This window comes from Haliotis cracherodii, unplaced genomic scaffold (genome assembly GCF_022045235.1).
Source record: "Haliotis cracherodii isolate W230 unplaced genomic scaffold, xgHalCrac1.p SCAF_15, whole genome shotgun sequence".
Lineage (NCBI taxonomy): Eukaryota > Metazoa > Mollusca > Gastropoda > Lepetellida > Haliotidae > Haliotis > Haliotis cracherodii.
The window spans coordinates 20,532,153-20,556,831 of NW_027266270.1; the positions used below are offsets into that span (position 1 = coordinate 20,532,153).

General features: G+C 37.9%; 1 protein-coding gene across 2 annotated transcripts in view; it reads left to right on the forward strand.

Moving 5' to 3' along the window:
- LOC139462363 (potassium voltage-gated channel subfamily A member 1-like) overlaps positions 1-23,505 on the forward strand; it is a 169,947-nt gene extending 146,442 nt beyond the window's left edge. For both annotated transcript variants that reach the window (XM_071244040.1, XM_071244041.1), the window contains one exon: positions 11,934-23,505. The gene's annotated coding sequence lies outside the window, so the exon portion shown is untranslated. The remainder of the gene's footprint in view (positions 1-11,933) is intronic.
- Positions 23,506-24,679: the final 1,174 nt, after the last annotated feature.

A 24,679-nucleotide genomic window follows, 5' to 3' on the forward strand; every position in this document is an offset into this window, starting at 1 on the left:
TTGTTTGGAATCCTAGGTCAATCCCAGCATCAAGTGAAAATGTTTATTTGTTTATGTGGAATAAACGTACAGTGTCAGTGGGTGTCATTAACCCTGCCAGAATATATATAATATGTTGTTCCTTTTTGTTTGTCAGAATAACCTATGTGGTAAGAATTGGCTTCATGAATTGTAGACCCGTGAAGATTCCATGGTAGAATAGGTCTTCAGCAACCCATGCTTGCTGAAAAGGCGACTATGCTTGTCGTAAAAGGCGACTAATGGGATCGGGTGGTCAGGCTCGCTGACTTGGTTGATACATGTCATCGATCCCAATTGCGTGGATCGATGCTCATGATGTCAATCACTGGATTGTCTGGTCCAGACTCGATTATTTACAGACCGCTGTCGTATAGCTGGAATATTGCTGAGTGCGGTGTTAAACAACAAACCAACCAATCATGAATAGTATCTTGATTTTCAGTGCCATTGAGCATTGCAATCAGCATTTGATAATGGAACATTTTCCAGAGAATGGTCAGATTGTCATCAGCCATGACACATTCAGCAGGAAACAAAGCTGTTGCATCCTAACTAGTGAGTCATGGTTTGGTCTATATTACAGACCCCAGGGACTACATTTCATATAGCAGTCACCCCCATTCTATTCCAGTCCTCATCCTCTTCTCAACTCTATCAGCTAATACTGTATTCGACGTAATAAGCTCTCATAATTAGAAATAGGGGGCTCTTATTAGAATATTATTTTGGTGAAAAAAACAGAGTTTAAAGATAAATTTTGTGGTTTATGCTGACAGCCTGAAATGTTTATATACCACAGATATGTTTTTCCAGAACTTATTTGCCCATAATTAAGGGTGCATATAACACATGAGTGCGTATTATACGTGAATAAATAAGTCGTGTGTACATTGATCAATCGGAAGGGGTGCTAATTGGGTTTGTTCACTAGCCAATATATTAGCAAATATCACCGTGGGCGCTTATTAGAGCGGGGCGCTTATTACGTCGAATACGGTACCTGTTCCATTCTCAGCTCTGAAGTTAAGAGACTCAAGGGTTCCTTTACACTGGAGGTTGCCTTATAGAATTATTTATATTTAACCTTATTCATAGCTGTATTTCAGGGACAATGTGTCAGTCAACCCATGGTGGTTCCAGTTAATATAGGCCTGCATTGTCCTGTGCTTGTCTCCTCATGAGGATTAAACGCCAGAATGGGTCCCTTGTATATCATTCGACCGCACCATGGTCTAGTGGGTGGAGCATCAGCCCGGAGACATACCGAAAGAGGGTCCTTGTTTTAAATTGCCCTAGGGGTATAAAACAAGGACTTGTCGGCTCAGTCAGTATACTGTGTCTGAATGGGGTATCCATGTTAAACTACGACATTTTATCTCATTGGGCTTGCACTATAAAATCAACATTAGTCCGCACTAGTATAAACATGTACATGCACATGTACACGCCCATGCCACAACAAACAAGACAGCACACAAAATAATGCTGAAAGAGCACAAATGTTAAGCCGCTCCCGACTACTGGTTTGTCCAAAATTTGATTAATTACAGACCGTGTTATACAGCCGCAATATTGCTGAATGCAGCATTAAACAACAAAACGGGTGGCAACTCCAAATCTTACATATTCTGCGCATGCTTGTAATACTAATAGTATCTCTATACTGACTATTAAATTCATCATTACAGTACTATGTGATTACTGCCCTCCCTGTTGGGGCAGTTATTTTAGAAGCCATTACCTCTGGAGTCAGGACAACTTCCTACACAGTAACTACTCCCAAACTCCAATACTGTGAACGGTATACAAAATAAATTAGCATTAGTAATACTAGTGTAAAACCCGGTGTCATCTTCTGTCATCTAAATTGACAGATACTCCCAGCTGTCAACGGCGAATGACGTCAATACTGCCTTCCACAGATAATAAGGCGCCCTCTGCAGCGATTGCTTGCCGGAGTAAGATGTCAACCCATCTCATTTCTACACTCGCCGTTACACTGTAATCAACTATAAAGGCCCATGTTGACAGTCCCATGTACTGACCGATATTTTTGCCGATTGTCTGTCTCTGGTGCCAGTCGTGATGTTGCTGATGCCTGGAGGAGTACCCCTGCTTAATGGCCAGAACCAACATGAAAGTTATTGGCTCAACTGTTGACTTCTGGGAACATGATTATCTGACTGTTATTTCGACAGTGGCCCAATTGGCCCAGCAGCTTGCTCTGCTTTCCAACTGATTGTGTCTGTGAACAAGGTGCAGTTGACTACCATATGACCAGACAAACATGTTTTAAACTGACGATTTGGCCAGTCAAACAATTTTTAATCAGAACGCTTGAGCAGTCGAAAGTGATTTAATTGGAAAATTTGGCCAGTCACACAATAATTAACTTGAACTTTTTGCGAAACATCAATTAACTGGACCTATTGGCCAGTCAAACATTACTTGACTGCTACTTTTGGCCTGTCACACTTTGAACTGTTGGCCAGTCAAACATTTATTGTTAGGAACTTTTCGCTAGTCAAACATTTTTTCAAACGGAACACTTGACCAATAGGGTGATCATTGTCCTCCTACACACCCAATGTTTGTGTTCTCACACAACTTTCATTACTGCTGGGTATAAATATTGTGTTTTATGTGCCTCCTCCAGGGTGTAGTGGGACGAGCACCTGCCCAGAGAGAGTAAGATCAGTGGGTTCGGTTCCCTGGCCGCTTCATACCAGAAGACACTAAATGATGATACTTGTTTTTACCCTGCCTGGCACTCGGAATTAAAGGGAGTCAGCTTAATGTGTGTGAGTAGGGTATCCTTGTTAAACTGGTGCATAGTATCTCATTGATCAGACGGGGCGGTTGGGTAGCTTAGTGGTTAAAGCGTTCGCTCGTCACGCCGAAGACCCGGGTTCGATTCCCGACATGGGTACAATGTGTGAAGCCCATTTCTGGTGTCCCCCGACGTGATATTGCTGGAATATTGCTAAAAGCGGCGTAAACCATACTCACTCACTCATTGATCAGACACTATAGAACCTGCGTAAGTCCGGACTAACATAGCCAACCACTTACACATGTGCATGCATGTATCTGTATAAGTGAAATAACTTTAAACACGATGTTAGACCATATTTTACTTCACTTTAATGCTTCATGAGAAACTGGTGCTTTATGTGAATAAAAAGTGTGATGCATATTTTCATAAATTGTATGCAATAGTTTACCTTCTAAATGCATATTAAGAAGAGACGAGGTAGCCAGTTCATGTACCATGACAGAGATTGATTCCTCAAATGATCTTCACATTTTCAGTCCATTCATCCACTATGAGGCTGAAAAATGGCTAAAATTATCATGAAAACCTACTCACTCACTAGAATTTCTTAAGCATGTTCTCTCTTTTTGGCTTTGAAGATTTTTGAAAATGGATTGTTTTATTGCTGTTTGCTGATCCATAATAACTCATTAATTGATTTCCTAACAAAAATATAATCATTCAGAGAAAGAAATATAAATGACCCACCCGAATAAGATTTGAAAGATCGCATTTCTGTAGGGAAACTTCCATCCTCATCAGTCTACAGATTCTATATGTTGGTAAAGTGATTGAATAGAAGGCAATGAAATGTCCTCGTTTCGTGGGTCGTGGATATTGAATATTGCTTCCAAGCCCTGAAATGGTTTGTGTAAATGAGCAAATTTAAAAGGTGTATGATCTTTGCAAGCAATCAGGCAATTAGTTACAGCAAATTTAGCGAGTCACAGCATTAACGAAATAATCGTGAGCAACACAGCACCACAGATCTGGCAATGTGAAATATTGATTTCGTATGAAGTTAGACACGAGAATACTAGTTGTCAGAATAGCATCGGCATGTATGTTTGTGTCCGTAGCGTGCAGCGCCAATAATGTAGTATTAGTTGCTTAGTATCATTGGCTTACAGCAAGATTATTTTGCATCAGAATATATCGTACTATTTGCATTCTTGCGACTGTGAAATGTTAGATTTAGAAGATCAATACGACTGGCTAAAAGATTGGTGGAAGCTATTTTGGCTTGGGCAGAGTACCATGTAAGTTGGGAGGCTTCGCCATTGATTTGTAGATGTTTCAGCCATAGGAGAAATTGTTTGCACATAGATACCCATGACTGGAAGATCAATGGTTTGTTAATTAACCCAGATATGTGATCATGATGATCGGCTTGTGGAAGCAAAATGTTCCTCCTGGGTAGAAGGAAAAAGGATCCAAACATGTACTGAAATAGCTAATGCAAATCTACATCATTTGGGGGTAACCAAATAAACAAAATTCAACTCTGGTATTCTTGTGAGTGACTTCAGATTAGAATGTTTGAATCTTTGTAAAGATGGAATGGTGTTATTATTGGCCCATATGTTGCAGGGATAAACACGGCAACGTGTCTGTTCCACATATGGGATGATTTTTGTGATGTTATAAAATGTTGTGAAGTTCATTCACTGTTGAGGGGTAGAAGAATAACCCTGTGGTTAAAGTGTTGGCTTGTCACACCGAAGACCTGGGTTCAATTTCCCACATGGGTACAATGTATCAAGCACATAATTGGTGTCTCCATTGTGATATTGCTGGAATGTTGCTAAAAGCGACGTAAAACCATACTCATTCACTCACTCATTGTTTGCCATACTGGGTTATTGCTTGAATACTACAAAATAAGCATAAAACAAAACTCACTCAAAACACCAATATGTCAGAAAAAATTCAATTCATGTTGTTTCCGTTTATTTTCTGACTCTTTGAACCATTACAGCAGGATGTTTTATTCATTAATATAAAAATGACCTTGAACATTCATTGAAAGGTCAGAGATGCAAGATGTGTAAGTTAAATCTGCCCATTGAGTTTCTCAGGAACTTGATTGAAGATAGCTATCTTTAAAAGGTCAAACTGCCATTAGCTTGTCATTGGATCTTGTTATCAGAAGAACTGATTCTTTTAACTCCACAATGACTTTTTAACCACCTTTAGATAAACCAAGACTGAAGGTTACTTGTGTTATTGTCCATTAAGTTTATGGGAATGTTGGCTTTTTTAATAATTTCAGTTGAAGTTTTATGATTTGATAAAATATTCATATACTTGGTCATTTCTTGATTTAGTAAAGTTGATGGGGACAGCCAGTCGATGGCCTACATATGGGTATCTGAAAGCTCAGCACAGCAGTGGCCACATAATCTTTCTATATTAGAGTATATTCCTGCTAACTGAGAATACTAAAAGGGAAAATTTGAGATCACCAGAGATCCATGCTAACAGGATAGATAGGGGTGTTTGTGAAGTAAGGTAGTTTGGATAATCAGAACAAATCAATACATCTTTTTTCATGTACTGTGATAGCCTTCAGGTATCAGTTCATTGTTTACAAGGCTTAACAGTGGTGTATAGACCCTCACACGTGGCTGCCACAAAAACTAAAACTGACATAATTGAAAAGGGTCATGTAGAGACAAAAAGAAGTCAGATATTGCAGCTACTATCCAACATCAATAACATGGGAATAAGCAAAGTAAACGCAGAAATATCAAGATCACGCTATGGTGATAACCTGCATACTCTTTCCCCCCGATTCCCACCTTAACACGTTACTCGAGAAATGAAGCAAGCACTGAACAAACAACCCATCCAGGTGAACCTGCCATGACTGACAATGATAATCTGGAGCCAAGACATTGCATAATTCAGTAGAGAAGCTCCAGCAGGCACTCTCAGTGGGCAGTCCCTGCTGAGTTCTGGTCACCAGATGGCCCTGTAACCTTCTGTAATGGCATCCACCAAACTGGGGCTGGAACCAGCAGGACCATCTGCGATGGCATCCTCCCATCTCTTGACTGCAGCGGCAGGAAGGCCATGATACACATTTATCTTGCATTCCTCGTCTAATGTGTGTACGATGTTCCTTGGACCATGCTGGGAGGGCTGGGAAATATGGGGTTCTTGGGGTGACTTGTTTTAAGGATTGTGATTGCAGATGAAGGCAATTATCGATTCCTCAAATGTAGCCAGGTCTTGGTGTTAGCATGTTAGCTTGATTTAGCATATTATTTTTAATTGGTTTGTGTTTAAGGTATTTAGTGCCCCTGCTTTTCATTAGTGCTTTTATTGAGCATTTGCATACATGTTGCTGTTCCAGTAAGTGCTCTAGTTGCTCAGTGCCTTCACATTTTAGGCAAGTGATCCATCTCCATTAAACATTTGTGAATTAATAATCATCAGGAAATTACATTGTAGGTAGGGCTGGGACGGGTAACTCGGGTACCCGGGTCAGGTGGATACTGAGTAGGACCCATGGTTAGTCACGTGATATATTGTTTAATGACAAAAATCATCTAGAACTCTATGGTACACTACAAGTCACTTATGTTCACCTTTCTTTATGACTATGCACCGATTCCTTCTGATTTTTTCATATGGTTGAATAAAGATATAACTTAATTCAACTTCAGTGTATGAATGACCAGATTGTTTAATGCATGTATCTAAATACGTTTCATTGCCAGGGCTATTCTCCTGAGACCTACAGTGGGTACCCAGGTAGGGTCAGGTAATGGGGGGAGTACCCGGGTAGTAAATTTGGACTCGTCCCAGCCTTATATGTAGGACATCAAGGGTTTAATGGTTTACTGAATTTATCAGGTCATTATTATTGTGTATCTGTTTGCAACTTAAAATGTTTATAAATAATTGGCTTCTTGATTGTTTTCGAATACTGAAGGTCACGATAGGGCTGAAGCTCTTCTGACTTGAATATAAGTTTTAATTTGCTCACTCAATTACTGAAGTGATTGTTCTGCTACTTGAGTTTAGATAAGACAAGAATCTTGAAGTTTAGCTTTTTCATATGTTTCTGTCTGAACAGAGTGATATTTACTTGGGATAATTATTCTGGTGTGAAAAGATTGTGTGTAAAATGCCTTCTTGTGAGTGGGATTTGGAATGGGATTGTGAGAAGACGAGCCAAATAATATGGCTCAAGCTTAGGGAAGATATGTTAGGGTAGGATTGAAGGAATACTTTTCTTGAATGTGCCTGTAAAGAAAGAGTATGGAAGACCGCTAATTGGGAAAGTACACAACAATGGAGCCCCTATTGACCACTTGTCGTTCGACAGATTGCCAATTTATCATGTACAGTCAGTCCAAATTTGATTATGGATGCAATGGTGGTATAGAGCACGTTGATGCTACAAGTCTCGTTGTATCAATACATCGGCAGACAGAAATAGCGAGCTGCCATTTAACCAATGCAGGCTGGGCAAGTTGCGGCACTATTTACCACATTGTTGGTTTACTTTACCATGCTAGTCTAATTGATTGCCTAAACACAAGCATAACGGGTCTGGTTACACACCAGACAATCTATCAGTAACTAGTAATTACCCATAAATTGATTATATCAGGTGGGTATGGGAGAAGGGTGACGGATACATCAGGAATAACTCCATTCAGCACCTTGAGAAGATGTATATTTGTGTTTCAAACACTCAATCTTAGATTTATGTATATTCAAGTCCATTTGTACCAGTTCCAATCTGAAGTTCAGAGAAGATACTTGTTTTATGTTAGTTTTGAAAAACTTGAAATGTTAACTGCTGATTAGTTTTAGTTGTGGTTAACAAATTAGATATCAGAAAAAATGTTTCTTAAAGGCAATAAGTGGAAGATATTGTTTTTAAATATATAAAAAGCCTCCTCGTGAAGCATACGATGGTTTGAGTTGGGTGTCCATGCAACGGCATGCACATGGCTCGCTCGGTACTCAGTATATTAAGCTAATGCGTCTCAAGGCATGCGTGTGCTGCCAGCTCTTCTTAATACATTATGAAACAGCAGCAATGTTTTATTACTTAACCTGGTATGGCGCATGTAATTACTTGAACCTTGTGGTTGTATTGAACACGATGCTACTTACTAATTTTGTTATATTCAAATCCCTTAATAAAATTACACTGGGAAACTTTCTGAAGTTTTTTTCTCTCTTGTCTGATCTCATCATGGCATTCATGAACTTCAAGAACTGGAGGCATTCACTGGAGTTTTACCTGTTTGCTACTGCACCAACAAATATGCTTTTGCTGAATTGATGAAATTATTTATGGATGGTTGTAAAATTCATTGCTAATTATGAAGGTGCATTATTGACACCTAATGTTTGAGAAATGAATGCATATTTATTATAAAAAAAACCATATCATTCTTAGATTTAGGGATCCTTGAAAAAATGCTCATTAATGTTTTATATCTACTTTAAGACCCAAACTAAATGACACTGATAGTTTGCATCCAAAATATAAGAAGGTTGCTGTCTTCTCAGTGAACCAGGATTCCCTTCAAACTGTTCATCTTAATGAAAGGAGATCTAATCAAAGCACATTTATGTAAATAAACTAACATTGACTTTAACACCCATGAAGATCCAGGTTAGAATAGGTCTTCAGCAACCCATGCTTGCCGTAAAAGGTGACTATGCTTGTTGTAGGAGGCGACTAACAGGTTCGGGTGGTCAAGCTCGCTGACTTGATTGATGCATATCATCATATCCCAATTGCATAGATTGATGCTCATGATGTCAATCACTGGATTGTCTGGTCCAGTTCAATTATTTACAGACCGCCCTCCTGTAGCTGGTATGTTGCTGAGTACTGTTAACCAACAAACAAACATTATTGTTCACACAACAAACTAACACTTGTGTACATTTTATCAGAAAATAGTATTATTTGTTTCCATACCATTCACAAATGTTCGGATGGATATATATGTATTAATTAATAGATGAACTGTATAGTTGTTTGTTTTTAAGGCTGCACTCAACAATATTCTGCATAATGGAGGTGGCCTGTAAGAAGCAAGCCTGGACCAGACAGTCCAGTGATTGACATCATGAGCATTGAACTAAAGATGTGTAACTGACAGTTAACATTTTTGTAAATTGTTAATATAATGTTATACCCGAACATGCCTGATCCCACATGGAGAAATTGCTGTAATACAGAGATCACACCGTCTCAAACCTTCTACGCAGGTGGCACAGTGATGTCAGGAGACACTGTTTGTAATCCTAACCTTACTAGGGTCATGGTTTTGAATCCTTGATTCATCCAAATTAATCTGTCAACACAATATCTGTGCACATTTTGTTAACATTTGGAATCAGCAACATTAAGTTGGCATGTCATGATTTAACTGAAATATTGTTCAAAGCAACATTCAACCCAACTCAATACCATCATCTATAACCACCATGTAGAAATGTACCTCCACTTGGTGGACCCACCCCAGAGACTGGCAATAGCTGATGCTCCTGGATAGTATTGGGTGATGGATAATATGATTATACAGTCCCGTCTCTTGCTGATAGGTAATGTAATTATATATTCTAGCCTGTAGTGCAGCCTGTAATCCAGTGAGTGATCACTTCATACAGTCGCACACAAGATGTGTTCACTTATGCATTGTCAGCAGTGTTTGCTTCAGGAAAATGGCTGAACACAATTAGGTCTTTCAGATGAATTTTATTTTGTCAGTAAAAGTGCATTTGAGCACTAGCTTGGGGCCCCAGGCTAGTTTAGTTTTTGTCAGTCTGGTAAATTTAGATCACAAAAGTCTTTATGTTAATATGTAAAATCTTGTTTGAAAGGTGCCAAAGGCATGTTTGGGCTGGCGGAGTGAAAAGATTTGGGCACAGACTGTTTTGTTGGTAGGATAGGAGTCAAATGGGATTTGATGATTCTGTCTGAGTTAATCTGTCTGAGGTTTTTGTGACCTGGGCCCCATTCCACAAAACAATCACAGCACTAAGGTTATCCCCATACTTTAACATAGGCTTACGATAGTTGTAGCACTAAGATCGCTTTTTGTGGAATAGGGCCTGAATCAATACACCAACACTAAGTACTTCTGAAAATTTGTAAACCTCTGTAATAATGACAATGATGATGATCTGCACCATAATACCAAAAATTGATCCAGATTGAAGCTGATTGGACACAGTATGGTTTCCTGAGTTAGAGGACCACCACCGTGGTCTAGTGGTATAGCGTCCGCCCGGAGAGCGGAAGGGTCGGGGTTAGATCCCCGACCGCGTCATACCAAAAGACATTAAAAGACGTTAAAAGATGGAACTTGTTGTTACCCTGTCTGGCGCTTGGCATTAAGGGGCTAAAATAAGGACTGGTCGGCTTGGAGTCAGTATACTGTGTCTGAGTGGGGTATTCATGTTAAACAGCGGCATGGTATCTCAGTGAGCTAGCACTATAATTCGGCATCAGTCCGGACTAGTACAAGCAGCCACACAAACACACACACGTACATGCACGTCGCTATATAAGTGCAACAATCCTGGACGCGACGTTAAACCCCATTTCACCTTACCTCCTGAGTTAGAGAGTTATTTCCCTTAGCCATGCCAAGATCAGTTATAATATCAAGTTCATGTTCTACCTTATTATGAACCTTTGTATTTTACCAATATAAATGTGTTTGTTGTTGTACACAAGTGGTAAACGTATACGACCTTCAAACTTTTGGCTCACATCAAGCTGTCACACCTTGATATAACTGAAATAATGCAGAGCCAAACCAAATTCACTCACTAACGTACAATTGGGATTTTCATATTGATTATGGTGTTCTGAAGAGATGTTCTGTATCTGAAAATGCAAGAAGAATTGTGTGTATTGATTGCTGCAATGAGTGCTGCTTATGCAGTGCCAGCTGTTATAGGTCAATTATTGAAGCAAGGCCACTTTCCATTGAAAACAAGTTTCGCTGAAAGGGCGTATATGTCAGTTTGTGCCATTGTGTAGGTCAGACAAAGTCACACACATATTTTATATCTGTATATGTTCAGTTTTCTTCCAATGTAATTTTTTTTTTAGATTAATCTGAAATACATTCAATATCTGTTTTGTTGGATATATTCTCACATATTGTTTTGAAGGAGCTTGAATAAGTGACCCTAAAAAGAAAGAACATAAGCTGTTAAAACAAGCTACTTGTCAAGACATTATGCTTTACACTTCGCCATTGATAATGACTTTGAAATATTAATTCCGTGGCCATATTGTTGTTGAGAGCTTTGTTTTGAAGAGCACGCTTCAGTGGGCAAGCATTTCAAGATGATTGATTTGCCTACTCAGTAATATTAAATATTGACATTGCTGTCATAAGCATGTATATATTCTTTAGGTTTTGTTCAAGGTCAGCCATAGGTCAAGGTCACTGTTCACATTATTGTAAAACATGGTTGTATTATTGTCAGTTTATGAGATGCTATTGCCCATGTAGTCATGAGACAACACTTAAACTAGCAAATTGATTTAAGGGTCATTGTAAATGTCATAAGGTGAAAATGCTTGTTTGAGTACTTTGCCATTCCAAAATTGCCGTAACCAGTACTAGTTCCTTTAACATGCAATAAATTCACTTGCAAATGTGAGCAATCTATTATTTATATACTAAGGGATATAACTCGATGTTGTTAATGCAGAAATGTGTTAATGTGGACAATTTAGGTGATAATGGTGAACAAGCTCTCACATGCCTTTGGTTGTGAGTGAGAACTGGAAGACATTTTCTGTAAAGTACTTTGTTGGATAAGGAAGAGAATTTATGGATGTCAACTTCTTTATTATGAGGAACCCAGTGTTTCGGTGTATATGCTTACTCCTTGATCAGATGAATTTACCTGATGAAGGAGTAAGCATATACTCCGAAACGTTGTGTTCCTCATAATAAAGAAGTTGATATCCATAAATTCTATTCTTTATGTGTATCACTTCTGAATGCCTTTTCAAAGACTTGATACTTTGTTAGATATTTGGTTCCATTGTCATTCAATTGGTGACATCTTGCATCTCTTTTTTTCACAGTATTATGGACAAGATGACCAAAGATTGGCAAGGAACATCTCCAGGCACCCATTCCTCAACCAATCACATGGCTAGACCATCAGCAACACCAGTCAGAAGGCCAGCCAGTCAGCAACAACCAAGTGGGAGGCAAGCCAGTCAGCAACAACCAATCAGAAGGCCTATCAGTCAACAACAACCAATCACAGTTCAGGCATCAGCTCAACATCCAACCAGTGGGCAGTTCTCAAAGTTATGTGTTAAGATGGATAATAATAATCAGTAAGACGACTTATAAACAACCACAAAGGGGTTGCTGTGTACCAGTTATCAACCAAAGGAGGGTTTCCTGTGTCCCTATTAACCAATCAAAGGGGTTGCAGTGTCCCTGTTATCCAATCAGAGGAGATCTATGTCCCAACAACCAATCAGTGGGTTTCTGTGTCCCAACCAACCAATCAGTGGGTTTCTGTGTCCCAATCAACCAATCAGTGGGTTTCTGTGTCCCTGTCAACCAACCAGAGGGCTCCTCCCTCTGTATACAGAGGGTCGACTGCTAAACAATGAACAGTCAGATTTTATGCAATTTTCTCATTTTCTTTGACCAAGTCTCAGGGGGACAAGCTATATGCACAGGATATTATGATCCAAGGCCTGAAATGTTTTCAAGCCTTGGTTCCGCACTGGAAATTTTCACTGTTATACAGTTGTGGGGTGAAAATGTCTCTTCCAATTGGAATGGTTATGTGTGAAACAGGGCAGGATATATATATATCTGAATAACACCTATGGAGTAGTGTGTGTTACGTATATACCCAAGGAGTGTGGATATGGTTCCGTATACAATGGGGCTATTTGCCTGCCCGTGGTGTGTGATGTGAAAACGGTCCTGCATTTATACCATACCATTCCCTGCAATCACCCGGATTGAAGCATAGCCAGTGGACAGACACAAGTACCTCTGGCTGAACAGAAAGACAAGCGGAAAGATTGACAGCGTGATCCTGGTGGTAATGTGATAATATACCTGTGTGAACTTCCAGTCTGGGTTATTCCCCAGTCTAGCTCTCCACTGTTTCATACAGGTGTCATGGCAACGTTTATTTCTAGGTTATATATCTTAAGGTTGGACACTAATGTGAGCCAAATTGTTCTGTAGCTCAATTCCCTTCATTGTTGGCCAATTGAGACTCTTGGTTTTGCTCTTTCCGATTCATGTGTATGTGTATACTGTGAAAACCGTTGTTATTGTTTTACATATTTTTACATATTAACAGTTTAATTACAGTTTATGAACCTCTTGATAAGTGCAGACACATAGACTAGTGAGTTTATTTCTTGACGGTGGTAATGTGTGTTACATTGAATCATTGGTCAGGAATATAGTATGTAGCGGAGCTAGTGGATGCATCATCATGTGTCCAACGTCCTCTGCCTCCCTAGGCACGACTCTATGCATTGTTATCTCACTCCTTCAGATCTCCTAGCTATACATATGTACATCATGTAGACAATGTTGTCTGACATCAGATACCGTGCAGGGTTGAATTAGAGCCATCTACTCTACAGAGCTCCAGATAAGCTGCGTATCTGCGTGAAATACGCATCATAAATGCAGAAATACACAGTAAAATATAATCCAAGCGTATCAAATACGCAACAAACATTACAGATACGCTACAAAAATAAAACTTGTGCGTATCATCAAAATATTGTGAAGTAACCCTGCATATTCGATTAGCAAATCAGCAACTTATTTTGAATTATAAACGGGCATTCCGTCAACCTTGCCAAACTCCACGATGACAGTTACGTCATGATCATTTGCCATCACACTTTCTTGTGGAAGTATCGTGGTATTTTTGAGTCCTATAAAGCTCTCGAACCCACACGACACCAGTTTGCAGGGACTAGATGAACAGTGTTTTTAGATATTTAACTTAAATACCCACATCTGTAAAAACTAGTGGGTAACAGAAATTTGAATACGCAGATTGAATTACTGATACCCAATGATTTTAAAATGCATGGGTAAAATACCCACAACACCAAAAGCTTATCTGGAGCTCTGTACTCTATGATATTTCTACAAGAATGCATGCTATACCTAGAACAGTCATAGCCAGTGGTGAGAGCTATCTGGCAGGTAGTAGTATGCAGCGATGCCAGTCAGGGGGGATAACTTCAGCCACTGCATGCGACACTCTTCACCTCACCAAGCTGTGTATATTGTCTTGTATTCAGCAGCTTGCGTTCCTCTCACGCGTGTATACATATGAATTTGGTGATAGTGTCACCTCATTTCCTTCCAGATCTGTACATATTTCTCCAATTTCAACATTCCAGCGTACTTATTTTCTAGCTGTATGTAGAGAGCCTGCGATGTGTCATACAAAAGATTAATTTGGCACATTTCCAAAATGGCTTTTGCTTAAAAATCTGTCGCCATTGGTAATCATACCAGGAAACATCTAGTTAATGTAAACCAATTTGATTAAGAAATCCTGAAAGGAAGAAATTGTGTGCGACTGCAACCCTCTCAGATATTCAAAGCACAGTTTGACCTGATTAAACTCTCTTCATGTCTCTTCCCTCATCTTACAACCTCCCAGCAGAGGTAACCGTTCTACTTTCTTTGGTCAACTTGAATGTGCATGTTAGTGACATTAGCTAATTTATGCAGTTTTCTTGCCCTCTTCCACCTGCACAAGACAGAGTTATCCCCCTTGGCTGATGTCTGTAGGTGGTGCTGTGTTCAGTGTTTCACAAGTCTTTAAGATGCTTGTGTAGACAGAAGTTTCTGTAGCCAGTACAACATAGCTGATCAGGAAAACGTTCCGATGTAGCCAGTCTGGAACAAGTTCTGGTGATGCGACCGTCTAACAGGGCCTGTAAGACCTGTCATCGTCCGCCTCCATGGGGTTATGCTTCATCACATTGTGGTTGCACTAAAGACCTGTGTGCTCAGCTCGCCGGCAACAAGTAGAATGTCACATGACCTTGTGTTCATGATGGGCCAGTAGTACCTATATTGGCCTCGGCGCTATCTCTCTGTTGGCGCTGTAATAGTTCAGGGACACTTCGAGGGATTCCAAGCCACAAGAACTGGATGACACGTACATTGTTTAAGAAGTTATTTTCATCCTAAAGATATGATAAATCTTAACATCTTAACAGCATAAACATGCAAATCAGTTAATGTTGGGAGGACACAGGTTGCACTGAAAGATTGAACATAGGGTTTATTGCTAATGATCAGTACAGATCAAAATCACAATGATGCCTTTCAACTTTCATAGTTAAGGTCAGTTAGTTAACCAGGTCAGTTTTGTAATGTAACATCCACCTGTTGCCAACCATTTTAAGATACAGGTGACAAACTTTGGAAGGGGTCAATGGTGAATTACAAATTCAATATTTTTTTCAGGTTAATAATAATGTTATTAATTTCCTATTGATTAAAAGGTTACATGCTTTATTATCATCAAACCCACACTTTAAAAATGGAAAAATATATGCCACCAATAATATGTTGTGTAAGCAATATTTACGCCTGGATCATCTGTAATGTAAGAAAATATGTTTTTCTGATCTCACAATAATTATATATGATCATAGACACATACAGGCTTATATGCTTCTGCAGAGAACATGATAGTTGGTTTTCACAATGTGTCAGTACATGTATTTATGAATCGTAAAAAGAACCCACAAATATAAGAGAAAATGTAAAAGATAATTTTCATTCTATTTCCAACACCGTTCCTTCTTCAGGTACATCCAGGCACATCCATCCATTTTTGTTGTTTTGTGGATCCCTCTTATCCCTGTACCAATCTCATTAAGATCAGATCTTAATGCTTGCTGCTGCTACATCAAACATCAGAGGCCATCCCATTACAGGTCATGTCAGAACGACTTTTTGCAAAGTTTGACTGACCAATGAAATCACTATGAGGAAGTCAACATTAGCCAATCAGAAACAGCTTTTTAAGCTTTTTGGCAATGGTTTCGAAAGACGACCATTCCAGACTACATTTATGAAAATATTTTGAAAAAATTCTCTTTTCAAAATTGAAAACCAAACAAAAGAAAATTTTGGAATGTCAAGTTGATGACCGAGATTGTAAAACAGTATTTCCATTTCGAATGTTTATCCCATTGAAGCAAGAGATAGACGATGTTTAGCATTCAGAATTAGTCATACAGCCGGTAACTGTTGTTTGGAAAGCCCTGTGTTAACCTTTTCAAGGCTGCTTGTTTAGAAAACACTTTCAGACTTCCACTTTCGCTATCTCCTAAGCTACGCAGTGATTGGTCAGATGAAAGTTCATTCTGACGTGACCTGTAATGGGATGTCCTCAGATGCTTGTATAGCAGTAGCGAGCACTAAGATCAGATTTGAATGAGGTTGTCCCTATACTGGACTATTCAGGCGACAGATGAGGATTTAGCTCTGTCAGAGGTTGTTTGTGTATCTTATTTTTCCACTGTTTACAAGGACTGAGTGATGAATTGTTACGTTGAGACTCACTTAGCATTGCTTGAAGAATGACGGTGTAATATCTTCATGTTCCCATGTAGTATGTATGTACAAGTTAAGTTTCCACAAATTTATCTGGAGATATAGTAGCAGATGTTCTCTGCATGATGTGACTGTTAATAGATGAAAGGGAGATTTCACTTAGGCTTGTTTCATTTAACATAGAAAATGCTCAGAGAATCGTTTTTAGGGACCTTTGAAATTTTTATATCAGAGTGTTGATTTAACTGAGATAAGATTTCCATTTTTCTATTCGAATATTATCAAATATATTTTAATTTATTCCTTTATCTTATTTCTGACCATAATGCATCAAACTTTTAAATTTTGATTTAAGAGTTAAGATTTAGTTTTGTTGGATTTCCTGTTAAGTCAAACATTGTCTTAATTAAGTATTATTTCTTCTTTTTTATCTTATTTAATATTTCTGACCATAATGCATCAAACATATAAATATTGATTTAAGAGATCAGATTTACCTGTGTTAGATTTCTTGATATCAAGTCAAGCTTTGTCTGAATTAACTGTAGTTTCTTTTTTACCCTAAGTCTTAATTCTGGCCAGACTGCTTCAGATTCAGTACATTGTCTGCATTCTTGTTGTTTCAGAATGAATTTGGAATAGAATGACAGGAATCAATTAGGAATTATTGTTTATGAAGACAATGTCTCTGAGCATTTTTGTTATTTCTTTTCTGATAGATGCACAGTGTGCCTCTGCTCCTTCTCCGACACTTCCTGTGTTAGGGCAATGTTTTGTCCATATTTGCAGAGCCTTTACTTTTCAAGACATATTGTTAATTATCCTTACGCATTCAAAGTTGGGGCTTTTTAGAAGTTCTCAGTCATTTCTGAACAAAAACACCACATGGACTTAGCTTGTACAGAAGTCAGGCCACTGGTTATTTGTGGTTCCTAAATGATTAGAGAGTTTTTGAGATGACCGCTATTCTGCCTTGAGTCTGAGATGTGTGATACGTGCCTATATTCTGCTACTTATGTAGGAGACATTTTGTGTTCTTTGTACGAGCATCAGTCACAGTCTCGAATTGAACAACCTCTCGTTTTGGGAGTTCTCTTCCCCTGTGTCCATGTAGATTTGTATCCTTGGTAAAGAAACTAAGAATATGCCAGTGGTTTCCACCAATTTGTAATTGCAATCCTGTAAATAGTGAACGGAGATGATTAAACCATGAAAATATCAACTTAAAGAACATGACTGCCTTGTCGTGGGAATAGAAAAGAGTTTGTCGGCGTTAAGCTTGATAGTCTCTTCATGTTCCTCTATGAATATTAGTTACTTCTTTACCCATATGTAGTAATATATTTGGATAAACAAGTAAACAAATGCTAAAGAATGTAACAATACCAATCTTCCATGTGAAGGTGATGTCGTGGTTTACATGTTAATAAGGTTCCCTTGAACTAGACACAAGACGAGAGGTTGTTCAACATTGGAGGTAATAGTGATAGAACTCTCTGATATACGTAGTCTATCAAGTGACACTTTGTAGGGGTTTTCTATTTTTTTAGTGTGTTGATCAATGTTTCTGTCCTAAAGTTGTTATCAGCCAATACTAGTACAGGAAGACGGTGGCACCAGAAGACAATAGTGCCATAATTCAGGTCTGTTTCTCTCAACATATAGCAATCTTTAACCATCCCAGTTTAGCCTAGAGGAGAAGGTGTCCATGCTTGGAGGACCAGGTTTGATTGCTCACATGGGCATTTTGTGCCATTATCACTTAGCTACAAGACTGCTCCAAATATCTCATTTGTTCCAAGTAATAAGGTATTATCATTATAAAAATATTATTAAAGCCCTTACCGTTTGATTCTGTATGAAATGTTCAATGAGAGTTTAAATGTAATTAGATCGAAATAATTGTACAAGTTTGTAATTAAATGTTTCAGATTTTATGATTGAAACTTTATTCTGATATTATTTCTTGTTAAGATCAGTTATATGTTTTTCCCCAAATAGTTTCCTTAAAGTAATTTCTTGTTAGACTGGCATGGTCTCAAAACTTAAGTTTTGGAAGGAAAGGCTACTGTTGTTTTGAAACAGACTTGATTGTTTTTTTCTGTACTGGTATTGCAATACCCTCAGTGGGAAAGTTGTTAAATTTGTTCCGAAACTAATTTGGGTTGTTTATTGAGATATATAATATGTATATTATGTTTTATCTTCCTCCCATGAGATACGAGTGTATTCCACTCTCCCTATCTACCAGTCTGTGATGACTCCCTGCTCCCCCAGGATATGAGTGAACTAGTCCAGAGATACAACTTCTCTTCCCTGTAGTAAAGTGGCCTAGTCCCACTTTGATGTCTTGTTAAGCCACACTTTACAGACTGTTAATGAGTTATTGATTTCCGCAGCTATGACAATATACTGACAAATGTTTCGATCATGTTAGTAAACATTCATAGCAGTAGAATAAGTTAAGCAAGGCACTTGCCAGGAATAAATTTGTGCTAGCACTACAAAGTATTAATTAAACATTATTGTATGTATATATTAATATAATGAATCCTTATATCCTATTATGAAGTAACAAAATTACTTTACTTATCAACAAGATTGTTGACCTTGTTCACAGTTAGTTTGAGTTAGAAACCTGTATCTTGTCCCTCGTGTGCGATGACACTTTCCACAACACTGTTTGAGATTGATTTATTACTTATTTCCATGTATCATTTTCTTGGATTTGATCTTTTCAATGTGCTATACAAAATGGACATGTCTGAAAAAATAATGTGGTATGTATATTATTGAAGATGGATGATATATGCTTTGTAAATATCACAATACGTAAACTTTGATCGGTTGAGAATGTTGAAATTTTAATGTTATGGTGTTCTTTTCTGACAAGTTCAGCATATGAAAGAACGGATACGGGAAACATACAGTTCATAATATATAGTCAAAAGAAGTTACAGAACTACTGATTGTTTTCATGAGAGATTAACTATAGTAATATGGAAAAATCAGGTGTTCTTTAACTTCTTTTGAGTTGTATACACTTTCAATATGTGCCAAAAATGTGCCTGCTGGTCTGAGCTTGTCTTCATCATCAGCAATCTGTGGATTTTACTCCTAACATAAGGGTTGTGGTGAGAGATGCTTACTGAACCTCAAGAGCGTTTACTCCAGTTTTATGAGGATGTACAGACACAACATGATTCACAATATGGAATATCTTTTAATATACCTAAAATACCTTGAAATGAGCTGCCTGTGGAAACATTAAATAATGATATGGCATTTCTGTGGAAGTATTATTACTAACCTTTAACAATAAAATGGCATTGCTGTGGAAACGTTTATATTGAAATGGCTTTACTGTGGAAACACATACCGAAATGGTTTTGCTATCAAATATTGTAAAAGCTTAGTAATATATTATATTAGGGATATCTTATATAACGATAAGGCACTACTGTGGAATCGGCAAGGTTAGATAATAAAATAGCTTTTCTTTTAATTCGCCAGAGATGTGGCATTTTGTTATTAAAAAGTTAAACACTGAAAAGATCAAATCCTTATCTTGATATTCACTCAGAACTTTGCTCAGAATTGACAAATATTCAGTGTCAGTAGAATCTGTAATGGCATTATGCTTTGCAAATCTCATGTTATTTGCCATGTAAATATGATATTATTCTTTACTTTTACAGTTCGTTTTGTTACCATGGCAAACATTGCACAATTTGTATTCAAGATGTATTGCAAAACTAATCAAGATTTTGTTATGCTCAATTTTAGAGAAGGATTTATCACCCTGCCATTGTCTTACAGCCCTCAGAAAAATCTTCCCAACAGTATCATGAATTTAAACATGTGAAGAAAAAAAGTTTCATGCAGATTCCATTGAATTTTACATGAATTGGTCATAGTTTTTTTATCAATGGATATAAGATTCAGATATGTTGAGTCTGCTCCAAAAAGCTTCACAATTTTAATGCTTTGCAGCTTTTGCAATTTGTGCAATGTTTGGTTATGATTTCAGAACATTATCTTGTAAGAATAAGTACATCTGTAGAAATGTGTGTAAAGTTGATATTTGCTACAAAAAGACACTCCTTTACGGCTGTGATGATGTAGGCAGCTTTTACTGTTGCCATAGCAACCCCTCCACTCAACCAATCAGTGTAATTGATGATTATTTTAGTAGCACCATGTTTTAGCTCGAATGTTTGACTAGTCACTAACATCCAGAATTCCTTAATCTGTGATATGCCACTAACAAGATAGAGAAGGACAAACTCTTTTTAGTTTGTGTTAGTGTTGGAACTCTGTCTCTGTTATTATGCACACTTTGCAGTGTATTTCTTTGTGTGTATGTCTCATTGATCATGATGATGATGATGATGATGATGCTTTCTAGTTATCGCTCCTTGTATCAATTAAATATTAAGCTCAGCCAAAATGTATGAATGTAGTACTTAAGAGTACACTAAATACATGATTTTCAGACATCTGATAAGATTAGTATTGATGCTAAACTGGCATTGTATGCTTTATCTTCTAAAGAAATTATTATACAAATTGTCTGTTTCCATTTCAAAATCTTAGTTTCTAGATTCAGAATGCCTGTTCAATGCAAACAATGAGGGCCTCGTAAGTATTAATGATTTAGACGGATACAAGTATGATCTATTTATTTCTTATATTTCGCTCGCCTGGTTTGTGTCAAGGCAAGCTGCATTAGTTTGAGCTATATCATTGTTTTTATGGCATAAGGATAGCCATATCTTTTTTGTTCAGGGATAATGCTAGCTATATAACTCATATCAAGGGATTAAGGGCAAAGGAAATTTTAAAACCTCAGTGTGAGTGTGATGGCAAGCAGTAAATATATTGATTATTTTGGGTTGGCTTATTCTCTAGACACAAGAAGTGATATTCCTTCCAGGCAAACCCAGCAAAGGGGTGCTGTCATGACCTTTCTGTAGGTTACCTTGCTATTATAGCTCCAGAAACTATACAGTAATGGGGAAGGGCAGCTTCATTAGTGTAGCCATTATATTTCTGCAGACAGTGGTTAAGTTGACTGAAAGAAAGCAATAGATGGTAAGCGAGGAATATTTTGTTGAGAACATCAAAGATGTAAGCGCGTGCGAGCTCTGATTATCGGAAAGTTATGAAATAGGGAAACTAATGGAATGTGCATATGTGAGTCAATTAGGAGTCTGTTCGTGCCTTCCATGTGCAAGAGTCATGAATAAAGGGAGGTAACCCAGAGGATTTACAGGTCTCCCTCTAGACTGTCATTAGTCAGGGTTTCCATGGCAACCCAGAGGTCTGATTAGAAAGTGACCAGTTTGGCAGAAAGTTCTGCAGGAAAATTGTTCTGCTGTTATGGTGGAGGAATTGTTATGGTGCATCCAAATGAGATGGCACAGTCATACTTTTGTTTTCATTTTGTATGGGATGGCAGTTCAGTACAACAAGAACAACACTGTTTAGGTTGCAGAAGTTCCATCTCCTACACCAATAAGTAATGGCAGAATCTGTAGGATGCACCTTCCCCAGCTCCCTGTAAACCGTATTGATCCGGGTCAGAATTGGTCTTCAGCAAACCATGCTTGTCATAAGTTTCAACTGATATGATCGGGTAGTCAGACTTGCTTACTTGGTTCATCCATGTCATTGTATCCAAATTTTGTAGATCAATGCTCATGATGACAATCACTGGAGTGTCTGGTCCAGCCTCGATTATTTACAAACCTACTTTTTTGGGTTGAGCTGTCTGGGTACTCCTGCATACATCTTGGCTGAGCTTTGAGCAAATACTTACACAACACATATCAGAAAGATTCCATCCCATGCTGAGAAATGATGGAGAAGATAACCACGTCTTAATGAGACTATTTATGAATCTCGTTTGACTTTGACTAATATTACTTATATTTATCCACATTTTCACTGAATATTTATAACTCTTTATAATGCAAACAATCACATGTTCATGACCATAGGAGTATTACCATTTTACTTGTATACTGATTTGTTGTGGAGTCTTTATACTCCTGTTATTCCCCATATTTTAGCTTGTAGCTCTTTTTCTGTTTCATACCATTTTTCTGGTTTGTTCCTAGTTTTAGACATGTGAATCTCCCAAATTGTAATGAGACTAGATTTAAGCACTTAAGGTTTTAGTCCATTGTTATTGGTCAGTACAGGTGACTGTTAGCCAATCAGGATAGCCTTTAGTGCCAGTGGAGCTAGTTCTCAGTACTGAAGGTTTTAGTCTAATGTTATTGGTCATCTTGGTCATACATCAACCAATCATGGCATTGCTTAAGAAATATCTAAAAAGCACCAAAATTGTTTAAAGTTATTCAACATGAAATTCTGACATTAAACATCAAGTTGTTGAGATATATGTCAAATTTTCCTCTTTTTATATCAAATTAGGGATTGACTAGAGCCATGTTCTGATTGGTTGGTTGTGACCCGGAGTGACAACTTGTTGTGTGGGACGTGTTCCATCAGGTGTGGGTGTGGTTGGCACAGACACACACACATCGCCAGGGTAACAGTGTAACCAGTTATTATGTGTGAATAGGGTGCCAGATTATGAAAACTAGTGCATTTATATTGCTGATATATACCCTGACAATGTGATTCTGTATCTGTTGCCATCTGGGGCATATTGGCTCCCTGTTGTGTTCTGATGAGTGAATGAATGAAGTTATGTGAGATTGTTAAAGTGAGTCTTGTACATACCCAGGCGTTATAGTTGAATCTACCACTGATGGCTGTGGCCATGTTGGATAGCTGTCAAACTCATCATAAGTACTGGCAGTTAGGTCATGGCAACATCCAGTTGTCCAATGAAATCCTTTCTTTGTGAGATCTTCTGTACATTTACTTGCCACGCATAATTTTCACCGGTTACCTCATAGTGGAATAGACCTAGAAAACCAATTTTGAAGTTTTCTCGGAGGAATGAATGTCTTTTCTCTCTTACTCTATACTTTACCTTCCTCCTGTGAGAGGTGTTTACGACTTAATGTCAATAAACCATCGGCGGGATTGAGCTCCCACACTCGCGATCTCTTGTTCTCATCCTGGGGCTTCACCAGCATTGACAGGTTCATCTGTAAACTGTTTGCCTCACTCTACGGCTGCAATACTGCCAATGTGACAAAGTTTCAACTCTCACAAACAACAGGTAGTCTCCAATACAGAACATGACCAATTAGATGCTTTTTAATAAAAAGAACCAGCTTAGGATTTGAGCTTTTCAACAGAATATTTTATTAATGATTCCTGATGATGGTGTTTATCCAAATAAGTGCAATACATTAGTATGCTTTTGAAATCAATAGGGGAAACTGAAATTAAAGTCTGTTTTCGTTAAAGAATGGCATTGCATTTTTCAAATTAGATATCTATTTTCAACATTTGGAGGGCAGTGGGTCATGTTTGTGATATTCGTCTGAATTACTTAATAATGCATCTAATAGGCCATGTGTGGTGCTTACAAATAAAACATTTGATAAAACTATTGCAATAAAGCTGAACTCACAAAGAACAAGAATTGAATATATGGGCAATATGTTGTTCATCAGATACAGCTAGGCTTCCAGAAATCCATTATCGTGGATGGAATGGAGACAAACCATAATATTATGAAAATACCGTTCAAAGCCGTGTTAATCTCCTTTCACACACACACATGCACACTGAGACACAGGACTTTGTGTTTTGTGTTGCCGTTAACACTGGTAAAATTGTTAATCATCGTGAAGATAACCTTGTTGGCACAATTAGTCATGAATATGGATACTACAGTGTTAACAGATTTCGAAGCATCAACTTACAGCAGTTTTCTGATTATACATTTTATTTCCCCACTGTGGAGGACACTCACACTTTCAAAACACTGGTTTATCTGCCGTTGGACATTCACTCACCACCAAGATATGGCTGTAATATGATATTGCAAATTGATAACCTAGCATAAACACACTAATATGTACCGGCTTGGATAAGATATCCAATGCATGCTTATGATTTAGTTGGAATCATACAATGGACTCTTGTTTTTGGCAAAGATTTCTTTAGAGTCTAGAAAGGGTTTTGTCGCTTTTATTGAAGTATCTGAACCGGACAGCCAACACGAATGAATTAAAGAATTGTAGCATGGTTGTTTTTCGTGAATGATGAATGTCATGAAGCAATAACCTGTAGATTGATCACCAAATTCCTT